Consider the following 17,969-nt stretch of genomic DNA (forward strand, 5'->3'; position numbering starts at 1 on the left):
CAGTTCCTTAATTGGAATGTATTATAGGATCCCGGGGGCGGGGCGCAGATTGTTAAGGGGGTAGTGTACGGCTTTTATGTTTGTGGCCCGTCCCAGTTTAGATAAAAAAAAATCTGGTCGTTCTAGCAATAGGGTCCAAATGCCATCGAGGCAGAGGATAGACATAAGGGCACGTGTACAGCTTGACGCTGAAGAAATCCATAGGTAGACTCACCAGCTCGATGCTCTATGGCTGGCTGTTTATGTGATATTTTATTTATATCGCGCTTGTACACAAGTGTTTCAGAGCATGACCAGGCAAAGGGAGGGCAACAAGGGAGAACAAAAAACAACGATCTTAATGGGCCCAGTGACATTGAGACTGGGCAAGTGCATGGGGAAGGAAAAAGGGGAAGTGCATGGAGGGGGAGAATATGAAAGTCTAACAGAATAGCGTGAATGGGAGCGCACTATGCAAAATACAAACGTAATTGGACGGATAGACAGACAGGTGTACAAAGTGGATAGTTTGTTTTATTTAAAACCTCATTTTTTATTTATAGTCTTGGCACGTTTCATTTTTAGAAGGTCACTATGGTGCATGCATTTGGGTCACAGAATCAAGAGATTTACTGCATTTTTTTTCTCGATATTGGGCAGTTGTGTAGCTGGTGTGTGTTACCATCTCTGATACTGCTTTTTCTTTTGGTTTCTTTGAGGCAAATCAGACACAATGAGACTGGCCTACAGCTGAAACACCCCTGCCAAGCGAGGTCACCGAGCAGAGCTGCGCCCTGGAATGTGTGATGCCTCAGGCTGCCATGGTCAGTTCAGGCCCCTGCTGAAAATGTACACAGCTGCTGGCTCAAATCCCAAAGCCAGTGGCTACCTCACAGAAATGGAACTGAAAGCCAATCGCAACTGCAGGCTTCCTTCCCCTTTATCCGAAATTGACCTTTTTGTTATCATACAAACTTCATGGGTGGATTTAGTAACTCAGTTTGTATATAAGAATGACCCATACCTGCGAGGGGCAGAGCAGTGAGCAGCCCTCCCATGCACTGGTGTGTTTTTCTGGTATCTTGTGTATTATTTGTGCCTGAGGTGTTGGGGGCACACTGGTATCGTGGAGCAGAGGCATTGCTAAGGAGGTGGCTGAGGGGGCTATAGCCCCTTGTCTTTTGGTTGTAGCCCCGGATAGAAGCTCAAGGACTACAACCAAAGGTTATAGTTAGCCCCGAATCCCACCAGTCCAGGCATTAGCTTAGCCCCTGATCTTTTCCAGACCTAGCAACAACCCTGTCTTGGTGAGCAGGATGGATCTATGTGATTATTGTGATGGCCGAAAAAACAGACTTTTTTTTAACCCTTTACACCACATATACATGCGGGGAAGACCTCTGCAGCCCCCCATATTAATATTATACTCTAAACCCCCCCACATATATATGTGGTCTAAGGGGAGGTAAAAAAAAAAGTCGGCATTTTCAGCCGTCGCAATTCCCAGGTCGACATTTTTGTACGATACTAAGCAGGACAAGCATTTAACAGTGTGTACCCTGTACGGTCACAGTACCAGGGGCACCACCTTGGTTTTCCCAGGGTGTGGGGGCGGGGGGTGGCCGGCGGCAAAAAAAAAAAGAAAAAAAAAAAGTCCCATTCCAAGAATGGAGACTTTAATGAAAATAGCGTTCGGGAGGGGGGAGCACCCGCGTTTTCGGCACAGTACCAAATGGCTTGGTGTTAGTCAAATTTTGTTTATTTTAGACGCAGTACATAAAAAAGCACATAAGATAGCGCAACACAATGCATACATGTAAAAACATCAATATAAAATATATGAAAATGACGCAATTAAAACAGGAAAGAACAGGAATAATGTCAATACTATAAACTCATTAACACAACGGCAAAGTGGCTTGAATGCTCACTGGTTTTCTGGGCTGTGTGTGGGATGACCCAGTGCAGAGCCGGCCTTAGGGCAGGGCGGGCGACCGCCCAGGGCGCAATTAGCCACCCATGGCGCCAGCTGGGGGAGCCTTTCAAGGGCTACCCTGATCTGGCATGGTTGGAGAAGTGTAATTTTTAAATCAAATGCGCTCCCGGGCGCATTTAACTACAATACAGCGCTTTGGTGTAAGGCGCTTTATAAATCAATAAATACAAATACAATAGGAGGCTGTGGCACCTTATTAAAATGATAATCGCCCACAATAGGGTACTGGCACCCTATTCAAATAATTACCACCCTGCTCCTCCTATTGTTAAATGCACCAGCTCTGGAGAGCACGTTTAATTATAAAACGACGTTTCACCCATCACAAAAAGAAACATTTGGCGCCTGCAACCCCCACCCCCCATTGACCAGGGGCTAAATAGCTTCTTTTTCTGCCCGCGGCGCTCCTGCCACTAAGGCCTGCGCTGACCAGGTGTCATCTGGGTGTGTGGCGGATAGGCCCGTTGATGCACATGCGTCATTCTCTTCCATTGTGCTATGGTTGGCAGGACTATGCAGCTCTGCGCACCGATTTGCAACGCTGTGTCGGATTGCCTGGAACTATTATGCTACGGAGGGTGCCGGAGCTATGCTCCCCGGTTTGCAAGGCCCGTTTTGCGGCCACTGTGAGCTATGGCCTCGTGGCTGGAGGGCCATGTGCTGCTCCCCCACCCCGTTTGCGTTTGCAAGGCAATGCGTGATGTCTCATGGCGGGGTGGCCGGCAGGCCCATGCGGCTCTGCTTCCCAGTGTGCAGGTCCGTGTGTGTTGTACCGTGGTCCCTCTGTTGCCTGGGGAGCAGAGCAGCCTTGTGTCTGTGCGCAGCTCCCGATGTCTGCTGCTGCTAATCGCACGTTTCCCGCTCCTAGAAAAGGAGCCGAGACGGGCTCTGTCTGTCTTTGACATAAAAGATGGCGAGGCCACCCCTCCCCCAGTCTCTGGCTGCCGGCTTCCCTCCTCCCCCCTCCCCTCTCCCACTTTGATGCTTCCACTTCCTCTAAACGCTCTGCGCTTATTTTTTTCAGAGCCCGGAGTCCGCGCTCTCTCCAGACGAACACACGAAGCCCTCGATGCCTACACCGCAGCACGGGCCGCCTGCTACCCGACACCACATAGGCAGGCACACGCCAAATGTCCCTGTTGCAGGGAGATTCTGCCGCAATCGGCGCTTATATCTCCCTTTCTATGGCCAACCTCTTACAAAAGGGGGATTTTGATGGGTTATTTATACACATTCAACCGGCACTTCACATCTGGGGGAGAGGAAAAAAGACTTCCTGGAGGCAGGGGCCTGGCCGATCCCTGCCAACTAGGCGGTCTCGGAGAGAGAAGAGGGGCGCGACACCTTCACCTACACTGGCCGCACACAAACAACCGGGGTAGCGTTTGCCGCAGAGGTTCGAGAAAAACCGAAAAGGCAACACGTCTATCGTCTCCTTGTGGGACTACCGGAAGAAAGCGTAGTGGACAGCCGCCATGCGTGTCAAAAGAATAGTAAAGACATGTACACAACACACGCATGTTCACAGGAAAGGAAAGGGCCTGCAAAGGCCCAACATAACCGAATTGCCATTTCCGTCTCACGTTTATGCATCGCGCGTGCTTACTTTGGTAATAATTGTCATGCGAGTAAAGCATTTTAATAAATAGTATTCATTTTGTATATATGACGTTAAATACTGTTACTTTAGTTGACAATATAAGCGTATTAGTTGACTGCCAGTGTGTATATATGTGTGCATGTTTAAAAGACATTTTAGAAACAGTAATATTCATTTATTATAAATATTTTGCATGTGTCTGGTAGAGAAAGGTGCAGTATTAACTATTTTCATACTACATAGGTCATGGTGCTTCCCCTTTTAAGCACTGTGTTGTAATGGAACCCTGGTCGTTGTTCATTGGCTAGTGTTCCAGATTCTATTACAGTTGGAGGGGGATTATTGGCGGGGCAGCCACAGGGTCCGTCGTGACAATAAAACTACTGTTTGCTGGACTTACTCGTCTGCATCCATTCTTTCACTGGCGCAGAACCACGTATCTCTGTCTGGCTGGCCGGCGATGGATCACCAGCGTCATCATCTTGGCCGCAAACAGCCTGGATGGGCCGCTTGTGGCGGCAGAGCTGTGCGGTCACTTCCTGCGGCAATCCCACACAGAGAGCCCCACGAGGGCAGGGGTGCACAAGAAAGGGAGTGCCATCCAGGCATGCTTGCTTTGGTCGGCACTTTGCCTGCCGACCGTTGAGTGTCGTAGGATCTGCTCTGGTCTGAGAAAAGGACCTGTAGAAGTCGGGCAACGTGGCAACCATATTTGGTTACCTAGCAATGGCATTGCATTACCGAGTTGCGTGGTGAGCAGCATTGGTGGGAGCTTTGTCATCCTAGTACTGCTGTATCGTAGTGTTGTGCAAAGAACATCTGTTGTGATCTGAGCAACCTTTGTGGCATCTTCCTCGTCCCAGTATGGCCGTTGTCACATTGCTGTGCAAAGAACTCCTTTTTGGGGTGGAGAGTGCACTGAGTTTCACAGCGAGGGAAGAGCAAAGGAGAAGGTACTGTTAATTCCCTGTGCTCATTTCTGGTGTCATGCAGCAAAACTGCAGGCCTCCACCTGCATTTCTAGCGTCTCCTGGTGAACCTCCAGTGTGGTGGGGTCTCGGGGTAGACGCCATTTAGAACTACTTGAGAGCGGCTGGTGAAGCGAAATACAGTGACGATGAGGAGGCTACGCTCTTGAATTGTTTTGGCACTGAAGGGCTCAGGGTTTTATACATTTGGGTGTGGGAGGGCAGGGGGGAGTCCATTGATGCATATGTCACAGCTTTGCAGACTCTCGTATCATATTGTACATTTACAGGTGTACAGGAGGAGTATATTAGAGACCAGAATATGATGAATACAAGTAACGCTAAGGTCAGAGAGAGGTTGTGGATTGACAGGGATCCTCCGGCTCGGCCGTATGTCAGCGGACTACTTAAGTGGCAGGTACCCTGCAGTTTTTGAGGAGAAATTAGGTACGTTACATGGACTTTCACACAAGATTATGCTCCAGAGAGGGGCAGTGCCCAAGGTTCACAAGGTCAGAAATGTTCCGGTGTTGGCCAGAGAAGGACTTAAAGAGGAGCTCCACCTGAAGGAGGCTGGTATAATTGAAGAAATGGAGTCTTCGGAATGGTTGTTGCTGGTGGTTTTGGTGCGGAAAAGGGATGGTCGTCTGAGGATGTTTGTACCATAGAGAGCTCAACCCGAACTTCTGGGTGCACACCCATGGTCCGCCGAATATTAATGAGCTTTTGGCGACCATGGGCCAGGCATCATGTTTTTCCACTTTTGACCTCTCCTCAGCGTATCATCAAATAAATCTGCAAAAGGAGTCTCGTCCTCTCACATCGTTTGTCCCCCCCATTTGGGGCATACAGGTTTTGTCACAAGCCGTTTGGTCTGGCCTTTGTGTGTGCTGTTTTTTTGCGTTTGATGCAGGCATTGTTTGGGAAACTGCCTGGTGTGAGTTACTTCCAAGACAATATTTTTTTTGGGCTAGGGATCGACACGAGCACGACAAAAGGGTGCATAGTTTCATGCAGATCTGGTAAGAAAGTGGGTTAACTGTAAAGTGGGCAAAGTGTCAGGTGGGCTTTTACTGTGTTACGTATCTAGGGCACGCATTGGATGCCAATGGCATAAAACCCAGGCAAGGCCTAGTTAAAGTGATGAAAGAGATACTGCTCCCTGCAAATAAGCAGCAGCTGAGGTCATTTCTGGGGATGACCGAGTATTATGTCAAGTTCATTCCGTCCTATGTGTAAAAGACAGTGTTCATGCAAGCCTTGCTCAAGAAAACCTTTCAAATTTGAATGGTCGCTGCAGTGCCAGGCATAGCTGGTTCAGTTGAAGGATAATGTAAACAATGCCCCGTATTTCTGTTTGCTTGATCCCAAAAATAGGACTGTGCTCACCGTTGACGCAAGTGATGTTGGTCTGGGGGTTGTTTTAGAACAGCAGCAAGATGGAAAATTCAGGCCCATCAGGTTTGCATCTAGGGCGCTCAGGGGTGCCAAAAAGCGTCATGCCGTGATTGAGAGGGAGGCCGTGGCAGCGTCCTGGGCATCAAAACATTCAAGGACATTTCTGTGGGACATTCCATATGTCATTAGGACAGACCACAAACTTCTCACCTATGTACTGACTACCAGAGGGGTGGGGGTCTTTATCCCCAAGGATAGCAAGGTGGATAGTGGGCCTTCAAGAATTAAATTTTGTTGCGGGGTATATTCTTGGTACAATGAATGTTGCGGCAGACTGTCCCAGTTGCCAGTCGCCGCCCCGGATGAGACAGTGTAGTGTGAGGTGTGCACCCAAGTTGCCAGAGTGCTTTCGGCCATAGACGAAAGCCAGTGGGAAAGAGAGTGTGCATAGGATGTTGAGTTGTCGTGAATTAGGGCTGGTTTGCATGGCAGATGGGAGACCATCAATGTTGAGGAGAAATGAAAGGCCTACATGCATGTTTTGAATGAGTTGGCGGAAGGTCCATGGTGCGTCACCAGAGGCGACAGGCTAGTTCCACCTGCCAGTTTGAGGGCGAGGCTTGTGGAGTTGGCACATGAGGGGCACTTGGGCAGGTCTTTGACCAAGAAGAGATTGCAGGAGTCGTACTGGTAGCTAAGGATGGATGAGGAGGTGGAGTTTGCAGTAGAGGAGTGTGTGGCATGTGCCATGAGTGATAAAAGCGGCGTTTTGTGCCCGCAACCAATATATCCTACAGAGATTCTGGGTGAGGTATGCTCGAAGCTAGCGTTGGACATCATGGTCTCATTGGTGGTCTGGTCCTGGTGGACTACACGTTGCGGTGGGTGAAGGCTGTTGTGTTGGAGTCGGTGACAACTGAGAAGATCATTCAGTTTCTAAGCAGAGTGTTTGACAGGGAGGCATACCTGCGAGCATCGTCACAGATAATGGTGTTCAGTTTGTCTTGCATCGCATGCAGGAGTTTTTGGGGAATCTTGGTATCAGGCACAGCATGACTGCTTTATACAATCCCTCTGCAAACGGTTTGGTTGAGAGAATGAATCGGTTCATGAAGGGGCTGTTCAATTGGCTGTGGCCAACAGGCTGTGCTGGCGTGGTGTAGTGTAGTGTCAGAGGCATTGACGGCTTACAGGCACACACCGTCCGCTCTTACAGGGTGCTCGCCATTTGAACTCATGAAGAATAGGAAAGCAGGTTCTAAACTGAGGACAGTTGCCCTAAGTGGTGGGGTGCTCACAGAGTTAAACATGTCTGATGTGTTGGAGAGAGTAAGGGCTTGCCTAGGAGAGCGTGAGGTCACAGCAGGTGAACAGACAGCCGACTGAAGTGAAGGTTGGTGATTGGGTGCGTGTACAGATTTGTGCCCAGAGGGCGTGTTCATGGTTCCACGCGTGGTGGCAAAGGTAGGGGCAGGGTATGTGGTTCTGGGTGATGGTTCACGGTGGAGCAAGAGAAAAATTGTGGTGCAGAAAGCGGCACCTGTGATGCTGCACGACACGTGTGGGAGTAATCACATGGCTGAGAGTGCGACAGGAAGAAGTAGTGTGGGTGATGAGGTGTGCAGTGGGAGCGGGGTGGGGTAGTTTCTGGAGATGTGAGCAGTGTTGTGGCAGTGTTAGAACCTGTGGTCCAGGGTCACAGTACGGTCCATAGGGACCAGTGTCACACACCAAGGATCAGGTTGTCTCTAGTCTAATTGAGGGATTATGTCTCGAAGGGTGTGAGTGTTTGAGTATTACTTTTATATGTCATGTTACTTACCTCGTTTATTAGCGTTTCATTCTTTACAGCCAGTTGTTATCATTTTGTGTCAGTGGTTCCTTTCTTCATCCCTTTGGTTACATTTCCATAAGTCCTTTCTTTTTCTCCCCATTCTTCATGTTTTGTTTTGGGTTGTTAAGGGAGGGAGGAATGTTGTAATAGAACCGTGGTCGTCGTTCTTTGGCCAGGGTTCCAGATCCTATTACAGTTGGTGGCGGCTTAGTGGTGGTGCGGCCATGAGGTGCGTCGTGACAAATAAACTTCTGTTTGCTGGACTTACTGGTCTGCACCCATTGTTTCACACTTTCCGATTTCAGTAAGAACCAGAGCCATGCAGGGCGTTTCACCTTCAATTGACCCTGGGATTGCTAGGCAATCAAGAATATTTCTGCGAGTTACTAGCTCCTTTGCATCATTCGTAGGGTGAAGCGGTAATCCTACTGGGCATATCAGACACCAATTGTGGCCCCCACGTTCCCCGACCTCCGTTCAGTGGCGTCACTAGAAATCAGTATTAGGGGGCAAACCAGGGGGCACAAATACAACATGGTGAGGCGGGTGGTGGCAGCACACCAAATAAGGGTCAACAGGCCAAACTGGTTTAAGTATACCTATATTTGACCAATCTGGTTAAAAAAAAATGGTCACTATGCATGTTCAGAGAAGTAAGTTTAATGCAATAAAAGTTTTGAATCAAATTAATATATTTCCTAAAAAGTTAACTCATGTTCAACCGTTGCAGAAATGCCCTTGCAGTCCTCAAGAGAATGCATTATTTTACTTCAAGCAGAAATTACTCCTACCACAGCTTCAAATAATGTGTAGATCAAGGTGGTATTTAGCAGAAGAGATATCACTTCTGACTCAGCTTTAAATAATAGCTGGTCAAAAATCATCCGTTTAACAATCACTGCTGTTGAACACATGAAGGCGCGAAGTACGTGGGCAAAGGAGGCAACTGCTCCCTTGGTTCTTTCGCAGTGGTTGCCGGAATCTCACTTTGCCTCTGCAGAATTGTTCAGTTTCTGGCTGTACACACCCGTGCCGGCTGGTGAATTGTTTAATTGGAGAGATGTAAATATTTCCCCCAAATATGCCAGTGTGACAGTGCGTAGCGAGGGAGCCCAAACCAAATAAAAGGTGTGTTGGGGAGCTTCCCACCCAGAGAATTGTTTTAAATAATGGCTAAAAATGGGGCAAAAATTGGGTAAAATGCCAGTTTGCAGTACGGTAACGCAAGTCACCAACAGTGCAGAGGAGCATTTCGCCAAAACATTTTCAGGTTGCTTTTGCCCACAATATATGCCAGGATAAAAACATGTTCATGTTGGTTGCACCAATATATGCCAGTATTCCCATTTAAGCACATATTCATGTTTGCTTTACGCATTATGCCAGTAATGATACTGTAAGAAATCATGTCCACGCTTGTTCTGCCAAAATATGCCAGTATCCCCACGTAAGAACATAGTCCAGTTGGCTTTACCATTAAAAATGCCCTGCCACAGTATGAAAATACATCCAAACTGGCTGCATTAAAATGCCATTCTAGCTTTATAATAAAACTTATCATGCTTGCTTTATCAAAGATACCCAATACACAATGTCATGTGACAGTAAGAAATGGTTAGACTGGCTGCACCAAAATCCCAGTCTAGCCACATAACACTTAGCATGCTTGCTTTATCAAATATGCACAATACAAAGTTAGGACTAACTGGTGAGGTAGAATGGTCTAAACTAATTTGTTAGAGCAATAGCACTGTAAAATTGCAATGGCCTATACATGAACCTTTGTTACTACATTTAGAAACCCAAGTCCATGTGATCTGGAATTAGTTTACAGACCATTCTACCTCATCAGTTAGTCCTAACTTTGTTTGTACAAGAGTCACTATAGCACTTTATTCACGTGTCATTTATCTTTGCACTTTAGCTGTAAAACATTTAAATTGTGAATTCTGAACGTCTCTGCGATTGTGTATGTATCCTTGTGTGTTAAATGTTTTTAGCCACAGGGTGGATTTTTAATATTTATTAAAGCTTTTTCAATGTATATACCCTTTTCTCATCGTTCTGCTATTGCTTGCCCTTTGTTTTGGGGATATACACCATTTCTATCCTTTGTATTTTCTTACACTGCTGATACTGAGTTATTCCTGATCTCAATGTTGTTCTTTGGTAATTAATGACTCTGGGGCAGGGTCAGGACTGCATATACAGGTGCATCCCGGTATTTCCCTTATACTTAATGTAAATACCAGGGTAGCTCAGCAGGTTCAGTGACAGTTGCTAAGGTGTTATATATTTAAAAAACAGTTTAATTTCCCAAAAACTGCTATCAGCACAAAAGAAGCATTTATTTTCGATTAAGCAGGTTGACAAACATATAACAGCTTTAGAAATATATCCTTTGATAAAACACAAAGGAAGGGGCACACAAATAACAGCGTATTTGTGTGGTAATTGACACAATTACATAGACACAGGTAATTGTATTTATGTTTCTTTATTGGCGAGACCCCGCAGCCTCTAGCTACAGCTCCTCTCGCTCAACTGCTCCTGCGGAATGTTGATTCGGAACGTAGATCAACATTCCACACGATGCCCATGCACGAGCCCTTGCGTATTACAACATATCCTCTTCCCTTAGATAAAAATATTTACAATTTTCTTAGCAATGGAAGATGAAACAACATAACCTGACATGTCATAAATGCCACTTCTTTTAACCATATAACCATCCAAGAATCATGGATAATATTCAATGTCCTCCACTCTTAACAAACATAATCCCTAAATCTTATGGGACGCCCACAGCTCCTACCCACGCGATCCCTATTTTGAACTAGATCAGGTTCCTGAGACATAGCATTCTGAGCTTCCACATTTACCTGTGGATCCACAGGACCTTGGCTTGGTACACCCTCTTGCTGTTCACTCCCAATGGATTGAGACACCACAGGATTATAATCCATCGCTGTTTCCTGTGTTTCCTCCTCCCACTCCACACCATCCTTATCCTCACTTCCACGTCCATCCACCGCCACACGCCTCTTACTCCACACAGAGCCATCCTCCAAATGCACATATCCTTTTCCCACTTTAATAACCTTCCTCGAGGGCATAAAAGTGCTGTACCCTTTATGAACTAATCTAGGATTCTTTATGTACACCTGATCCCCAGGCTTTACATTCAACTCCTTCCTACTCCTTTGTGAGGATTCCATAGTCTGCTGGCGCTCTATAATGCTACGATGTATTGCTTGCAAATCCATCTCGCATGGGCCACCGCCCCCCATAGCCAATGTCCTCAACCTTGTACCTGCCTTCCTGCCCCTCATTAGTTCAAATGGAGATCTTCCCGTTAGCACGGCCGGAGTCCTCCTATATGCAGCCAAATATTGTGTCACAACTTCTTGCCACTTCCAACCATTGGCCAACGCCAATTGTATGGCTGACTTAATCGTGCCATTAGCCCTTTCAACCAGCCCATTTGCCGACGGATTATACAAAGCTGTCCTATAATGCGAAATGGCATGCTTTTCCAAGAATTCTCTCATGGCACTAGAAGTGAACTGCACACCATTATCCGTAACTAAACTTGCCGGTAAACCCTCACGGTCAAACACTCTTCTCAGAAAATCAATTACCGTACTGGTCGTAATATCTGAACACGCCGCCACCTCAATCCACCTGGACGTATAGTCCACCAACACCAACATGTACCTGGATTCAGGCTCCAGACAGTCGAATGGACCCATAATGTCCAACGCCAATTTCGACCATACCTGCTCTGGAACCTCAACAGGATGCACCGGTTGTGGATGCAGTACCTTACTCTTATCACTGACAGAACACGCTTGACACTCTTTCACTACCTGTTCCACATCCCTGTCCATTGACGGCCACCAATACTCCTCTCTCAATCTCCTTTTAGTCAATGATCGGCCCAAATGACCTTCATGTGCCAACTCCACCATTCTCCCCCTCAAACTTATCGGGGGTATCAATCTACTACCCCTCGAGACACCCCAAGGACCCTCTGCTAATTCCAGGAGAACCTGACCATAGCCTTTCCCTTCCGGCCTCTCCTTCACAGTGTGCCACCCCTTCACCAAACCTTCCTTAATCCACTTTAACTCAATGTCACCCTCAGACTCCTGATCCCACACCGACCTCTCCACAGCCGAGGTAACCAAAGCAACCTGACACTCCTGCACATCATCCTCCTTCCCTACTTCCCCTTCATTAACCTGCTCTACAACTGGCAACCGGGACAAACAATCCGCTACCACATTCAATTTCCCCGGAACATACTGCAAAGAAAAGTTGTAATCTTGCAACTGTACCGACCACCTCGCAATTATCGGGGATACTGCCATGACTCCCTTGGAAGAAAATACCTGTAACAACGGTTTATGGTCCGTTCTGACTACATAAGGTATACCCCACACAAATGTCCTGAAATGTTTTGATGCCCACAACACTGCCAGAGTCTCTTTCTCTATTACCGAGTACCTGGTTTCCACATCTCTCAAGGTCCTCGAAGCAAAAGCCACCGGGACCCATTCCCCATTGATGCATTGCTCCAACACTGCCCCTAGGCCCACCTCACTTGCATCCACCGTCAACGCAGTTCTATTTTTTGGGTCAAATGATTTCAGACATGGAGCCTTCTCCACCTCCCTCTTAACCAGCTCAAATTCTGCCGCACACTCCGCAGACCATACAAATCTTACGCACTTCCTCATAAGAGCTCTCATGGCCACAGTTTTTTCCGCGTAATTTGACACAAATTTAACATAATACTCTGCAAGACCCAGGAAAGCCCTCAGCTGATCCTTATTAACCGGAGCTGGCGTATCCCTCAACACTTGTACCAACTCCCTTTTTGGACTTACACCTCGTGAACTCAAAGTATGTCCCAGATATGTGACCTCCTCCACCCCCACCTGACACTTTGTTAATTTTACTGTTAGGCCACTCTCTTTAAGAATTTGCATGACCTTCCTTACCCTTTCATCATGTTGCTCCTTGCTGCTGCCCCAAACCAAAATGTCATCTTGAAAATAGCTGACACCCACCACCCCTTCAAACAAATGCTGCATTAGCCTCTGAAATACTGCCGAGGCCGAAGCCAAACCAAACGGCATACGACAAAATCTGAACGCCCCAAATGGAGTCACAAATGAAGTAAGAGGTCTCGACTCAACATGTAAGTCAATTTGGTGATACGCCGTTGACAAATCAAAAGTCGAAAAATAATTAGCCTCACCCAACGTCAAGAGCAACTCATTAATATTTGGCAAAGGATGCCGATCCACCCATATGCTGGCATTCAACTCCCGTAGATCCACACACATTCTGATGCTGCCATCACCCTTCTTCACTAAAACCACAGGAAACAACCACTCCGAAGCCTCAATGGGTTCTATTATTCCTGCCACCTGCAACCTAGACAATTCCGCCTTAAATGCCTCCCTCACTGCAACTGGCACCCCCCTCACCTTATGAACTCTAGGCACTGCACCCTTCTTCAACACAATGCGATGCGTAAAGCCCTTAAGCTTTCCCAGGATGTCAGAAAATACTTCCGGAAACTCGCTCATCAGCACTGTAGGCGTTACTCTTGCATCCTTCTCTTCCCTTCTCTCCCCAACACTGAGAACCGGTTCTTTTTCACCAGGATGAATTTGTATTTTAAGTGCAGCCTGCTCGTCCCAACCCAACACACTTGTCCCTTTTTTAGCCACATACAATTTACCTAAAGTTTGCCTTCCTTTGAATGAAAAATTTGACCAATCATAACCCAGTAGCTCAATGGAATTTTGCCCATATGCATACGGTCTAATATCTGGAGCCAACAAATTAGAGATCGGCTTACCCAAAACCTCTTGATACATTTCCGGAGACACAAGTGTATAAGGTGATCCGGAATCCACCAACATCTCCACCTGGTGCTGGTCCACCAATACTGACACCCATGGACCCTTCCGCCCATCACCTTCCACATGTAATATGACAGTCTGTTTGGGACCCCCACCTGAAACTCCCTCCAGGCCCCTAGTCAACTCTTCTGCAGATACATTTGCGACCACCTGCCCTTTACACATACGTGCAAAATGGCCCATCCTTTTACATTTCCTGCACTCTACATTGCTAGCCGGACAGAATTTCGAATCCACTGTATGACTTGCCCAACCACAATTTTTGCACACTTCTTTACTTTTTTGTGCTCTATTCCCTTGTGCAACCCCTTTGTCCAGTGCCTTCTTGCACTTTGACACCACCGCATGCACCGTCACCCTATTTCCATCCCTTTCAGTAACCATTTGTACACTCGCCTTGGAGGCTTCAATAGCTCTAGCAATCTCCAAAACCTTATCCAGTGACGGATCGCTCTCAATCCACAATCTCTCTCTGATTTTTTGATTTGACGTTTTCATCATTATCTGATCCCTAATCTGTTCCTCACCGTTACCCGGGAACCCACATGTAGCCATGAGCGCACGTAAGGCAGTAACATATGAATCTATGCTTTCCGTGGAACCTTGTGCCCTAGAAAAGAACTTATACCGTTCTAAAACCACATTTACTCTTTTTCCAAAGCGTACTTGCAATTTCTTCAAAGCTGTCTCATATGCACTTACAACCATTTCCCCTTCACCTCCCCCTTGAATCATTACATTCTCTCCAGGCAGGTGACGAAAGACTCTCAAGCCCTCCGTACCAATACAATTAAGCAAAGCAGCCTCCTTTTCATCATCGTTAAACTTTGCCCCACCAGCAGCCCGCAAATACACTTTAAAAGCATCTACCCACTGCTCCCAAGGCACCACTGGTTCTCCCGGGCTAGGCAGAAATGCTGGTGGAGGCCTAGCTGCTGTATGCAACATGGTCAACTTTGCTGGCTAAGAACTTGTGCCCACCCAAAAATACTTATATCCACTTTTAAGTGCCCCTAAAATCAGAGACACTTCAAGCCAGTAGGCTCCACATCAACCCCGATGACGGCACCCGGATGTCTTCCCTTGTGGCCTTGTGCGCGTGCACCCCCACGCATATGCAGTACAACCAAAATCCTGGCACAGGGTGAGTCACAACCAAATCCACGATGTGGGATGTCCCCACCTTACCAGCAGCCCCCCCGGCCACGTAGCTGATGTTATTCTCCTCTTGTTTATTATTGTTCCATCCACCAACGCGACCGACAGCTGCTTCCTGAATCACCTGTACCTGCTCCTGCAGCCCCTCCTGCTTCCCTGGAGCAACCGCAGGCAGCTCTGATCATGCAGACGTCACCATAGCCCCGCCTCGTATCTACGAAGACACTATCGAGGCGGAGCCCACTGCCGGAAGAACTGCTGGTGCCTGTGCTCCCGCCGGGCCCCCACTCAGGCACGCCACCGGGGGCGGGACCAGCTGCCGGCGGACCTAACAGGTCGGCGCCCACTGCCGGGCGAACTGCTGGTGCCCGCCAATGCCTGTGCTCCCGCTGGGCCTCCAACGCCGGAACCAACTGCCGGCGGACAGCGAGTACCGGGCCAGCTGCCGGCGGACTGCAGGTGCGCTCACACACCGGCCTCCGATCCAGGGCACCACACCAACTGCCCCCGGCCAACCGGCAGCGACAGTTCCTCGACCTCCGCGCCTGACGGCAACTAGCGGCAGCCCGGCCGCACCCCGCCTGGGCGCTCGAGCGGCTCCTCAACCTCCACCGGGGCTGGACCAGCAACTGCCTGTGCTCCCGCTGGGCCTCCAACGCCGGAACCAGCTGCCGGCGGACAACGAGTACCGGGCCAGCTGCCGGCGGACTACAGGTGCGCTCGCACACCGGCCTCCGATCCAGGGCACCTCACCAACTGCCCCCGGCCAACCTGCAGCGACCGTTCCTCGACCTCCGCGCCTGACGGCCACCAGCGGCAGCCCGGCCGCACCCCGCCTGGGCGCTCGAGCAGCTCCTCAACCTCCCCCGGAGCTGGACCAGCAACTGACGAATGCGGGGCGAGGCGCCCGCGGACAGCCGATGCAGGCACGCTCACCTGCCTCCGATCCGGGGCAGCAGCTCCCCGCCCGAACTGCTCCTCGACCACCACACCTAACAGGCAACCACCCGCTCGGCCTTCAAGCCCGCAGCAGCAGCTCCAGACGGTCCAGCGCCAGTCGGCCCCGTCCGCACCGACTGCGCCACAGACGATGGGGAGCCAGGCAGCAGGCTAGCACACGGGTGGAACAGGGTCTCGACTACAATCCCGGTCCTCGTCGCCAATGACACAATTACATAGACACAGGTAATTGTATTTATGTTTCTTTATTGGCGAGACCCCGCAGCCTCTAGCTACAGCTCCCCTCGCTCAACTGCTCCTGCGGAATGTTGATTCTGAACGTAGATCAACATTCCACACGATGCCCATGCACGAGCCCTTGCGTATTACAACAGTAATCTGACAAAAAAATATAAACACATTTTAAAGAAAACTAGTAAATGTAAGTTTAAGAGCATGTTTCAGTTTGGAAACGTCTTTTTTGTTTTTTTCTAGGCAATTGTAAGATGCACATTTTGAAAACAATAGTGTGCCCGGCATGTAGGTAGCCTGCCTTTAACATTGATGATCCCCCACCCCTGTGATATTCGGGGCCCATTGATTCCCACTGGGTTCCTTTCAGGCCAGAAGAACGAACTCAGTCTAAGCAAATAGAAGGCCTGCAAACACGCGAATGGCGGCTGAGCGAAGGAGCACTTTTAAGGCTCCATCTTGGAAAGAGTTATTTGGGGGGGGCGTAGGGAGGCCACCAATTAGGGACACCTATTGCTGCGTTACAATACCTTTCCCTTTGGCCATTTCATTTGAAAATCCCAACACAGCTAGGACTGGAGTACCCTGATATTCCATATATTAGCTTAGTTGAAGGTTTATGTGGGACGTTGCATCAAGATCACTTTTTCTTGTGCGGAGTTACAGGTGGACAACATCGCCATTAAATGAACGTTGGAAACCTGGCACTTACGTCAAAATGGCTTCCGCGGACCTGCTCGCGCCGCCGCTTATGGATCGAGGTACGATGTTTCAGGCACCACAAGTAAACCGGGCTTTCACCGAAGGGAGGGGGGCGAGCAAGGCGCCAGCGCAGGAACCTCACTCAGGCTGGCAGCTTAAGCCAGACACGCCGGGTGCAAGGACATGAGGCACGCCATTGGGGAACCGGCACGGCAAGCGTTGAAAACAGCCAGGCACCGGGGAGGGGGGGTAAAGAGGCCACGATATGAAAGAGAATACGCCGGCGGCCGGGGGATCGCAGAAAGCTAGCAGAGCTCGGAGGCGGCCTGCCAAGCCTCCGCTGCAGCCTGAACGGAGCACGTGCGCCAGTCACGTGCTTCATCTTCCGGAAGCGATCAAACCGTAACCCGAAGGCAGCCAGTCACGCCAGGCAGAAGGGATTCACTGCGACCCGGGTTAAACCAAGCGCAGGCTCGCCTGCCGGGGGCCTTGGAAGTCTGTGGCGGCGGACGCCGGAGACGGGTGCAGCTTTCGAACCCGCAGCTGCTACGCTACACCCACGAAACTGCCTGCGAGTGCACCCTGCCCAGGCTTAGGGGCGACAAAGGCAAGGGGGACCCAAGGGTACTTTACAGCGCACAGATTTACACTGCTGTGCTGCGATTACACTCTTGACGCCTCGGGCTCAGAAGGAAGGCCTGCTGCTGTTGCCTTGGGAAGTGAGGACACGCACTTACCCATAGGTTATGTCAGTCAGTGCTATAAATGGATTGAGGTGGTAGTCCTTTTATGTTGTTGGCCGTCCCAGTTTTTCTTCTTGAAAATCCGGTCACCCTACATGGAACCCAAGTCTGGAGATTTGCGCAAAAGCAAAGAACATTTTGGGAACTTTAGAACCCTCACAAATTTAAATGTGAAAACATTTTGTGTTAGCGATCCAGCAAGCGACCCTTCTGAAAGAGTAATGGATGTCGGACTGTATGCTCTTTTCACTGGTCACAAAACTCAAATTGCATGACGTTATACAATTTTGAGAGCTTCTGCATACGGTGAAAGGCTTTGGCTGTTTTTGCATATGGTCTCCTGTGCCGCGCCTGCTTGCTAACAAACAGATCTGTGCGGTATGCTGTGTTTTTGCTCCATGGCCAGCGAAACGCAGGAACCTGTGCGCCGAGATATTTGTTTGCTTGAATACACTGTCCAA

The 17,969-nt window shown here is 48.8% G+C and overlaps 1 protein-coding gene across 1 annotated transcript in view; it reads right to left on the reverse strand.

Moving 5' to 3' along the window:
* BCOR (BCL6 corepressor) overlaps positions 1–17,084 on the reverse strand; it is a 437,367-nt gene extending 420,283 nt beyond the window's left edge. The window contains exon 1 of the mRNA XM_069636543.1: positions 16,776–17,084. The gene's annotated coding sequence lies outside the window, so the exon portion shown is untranslated. The remainder of the gene's footprint in view (positions 1–16,775) is intronic.
* Between the last annotated feature and the right edge of the window lie 885 nt (positions 17,085–17,969).

Source organism: Ambystoma mexicanum, chromosome 7p (assembly GCF_040938575.1).
Source record: "Ambystoma mexicanum isolate Mex_15411 chromosome 7p, UKY_AmexF1_1, whole genome shotgun sequence".
Classification (NCBI taxonomy): Eukaryota; Metazoa; Chordata; class Amphibia; order Caudata; family Ambystomatidae; genus Ambystoma; species Ambystoma mexicanum.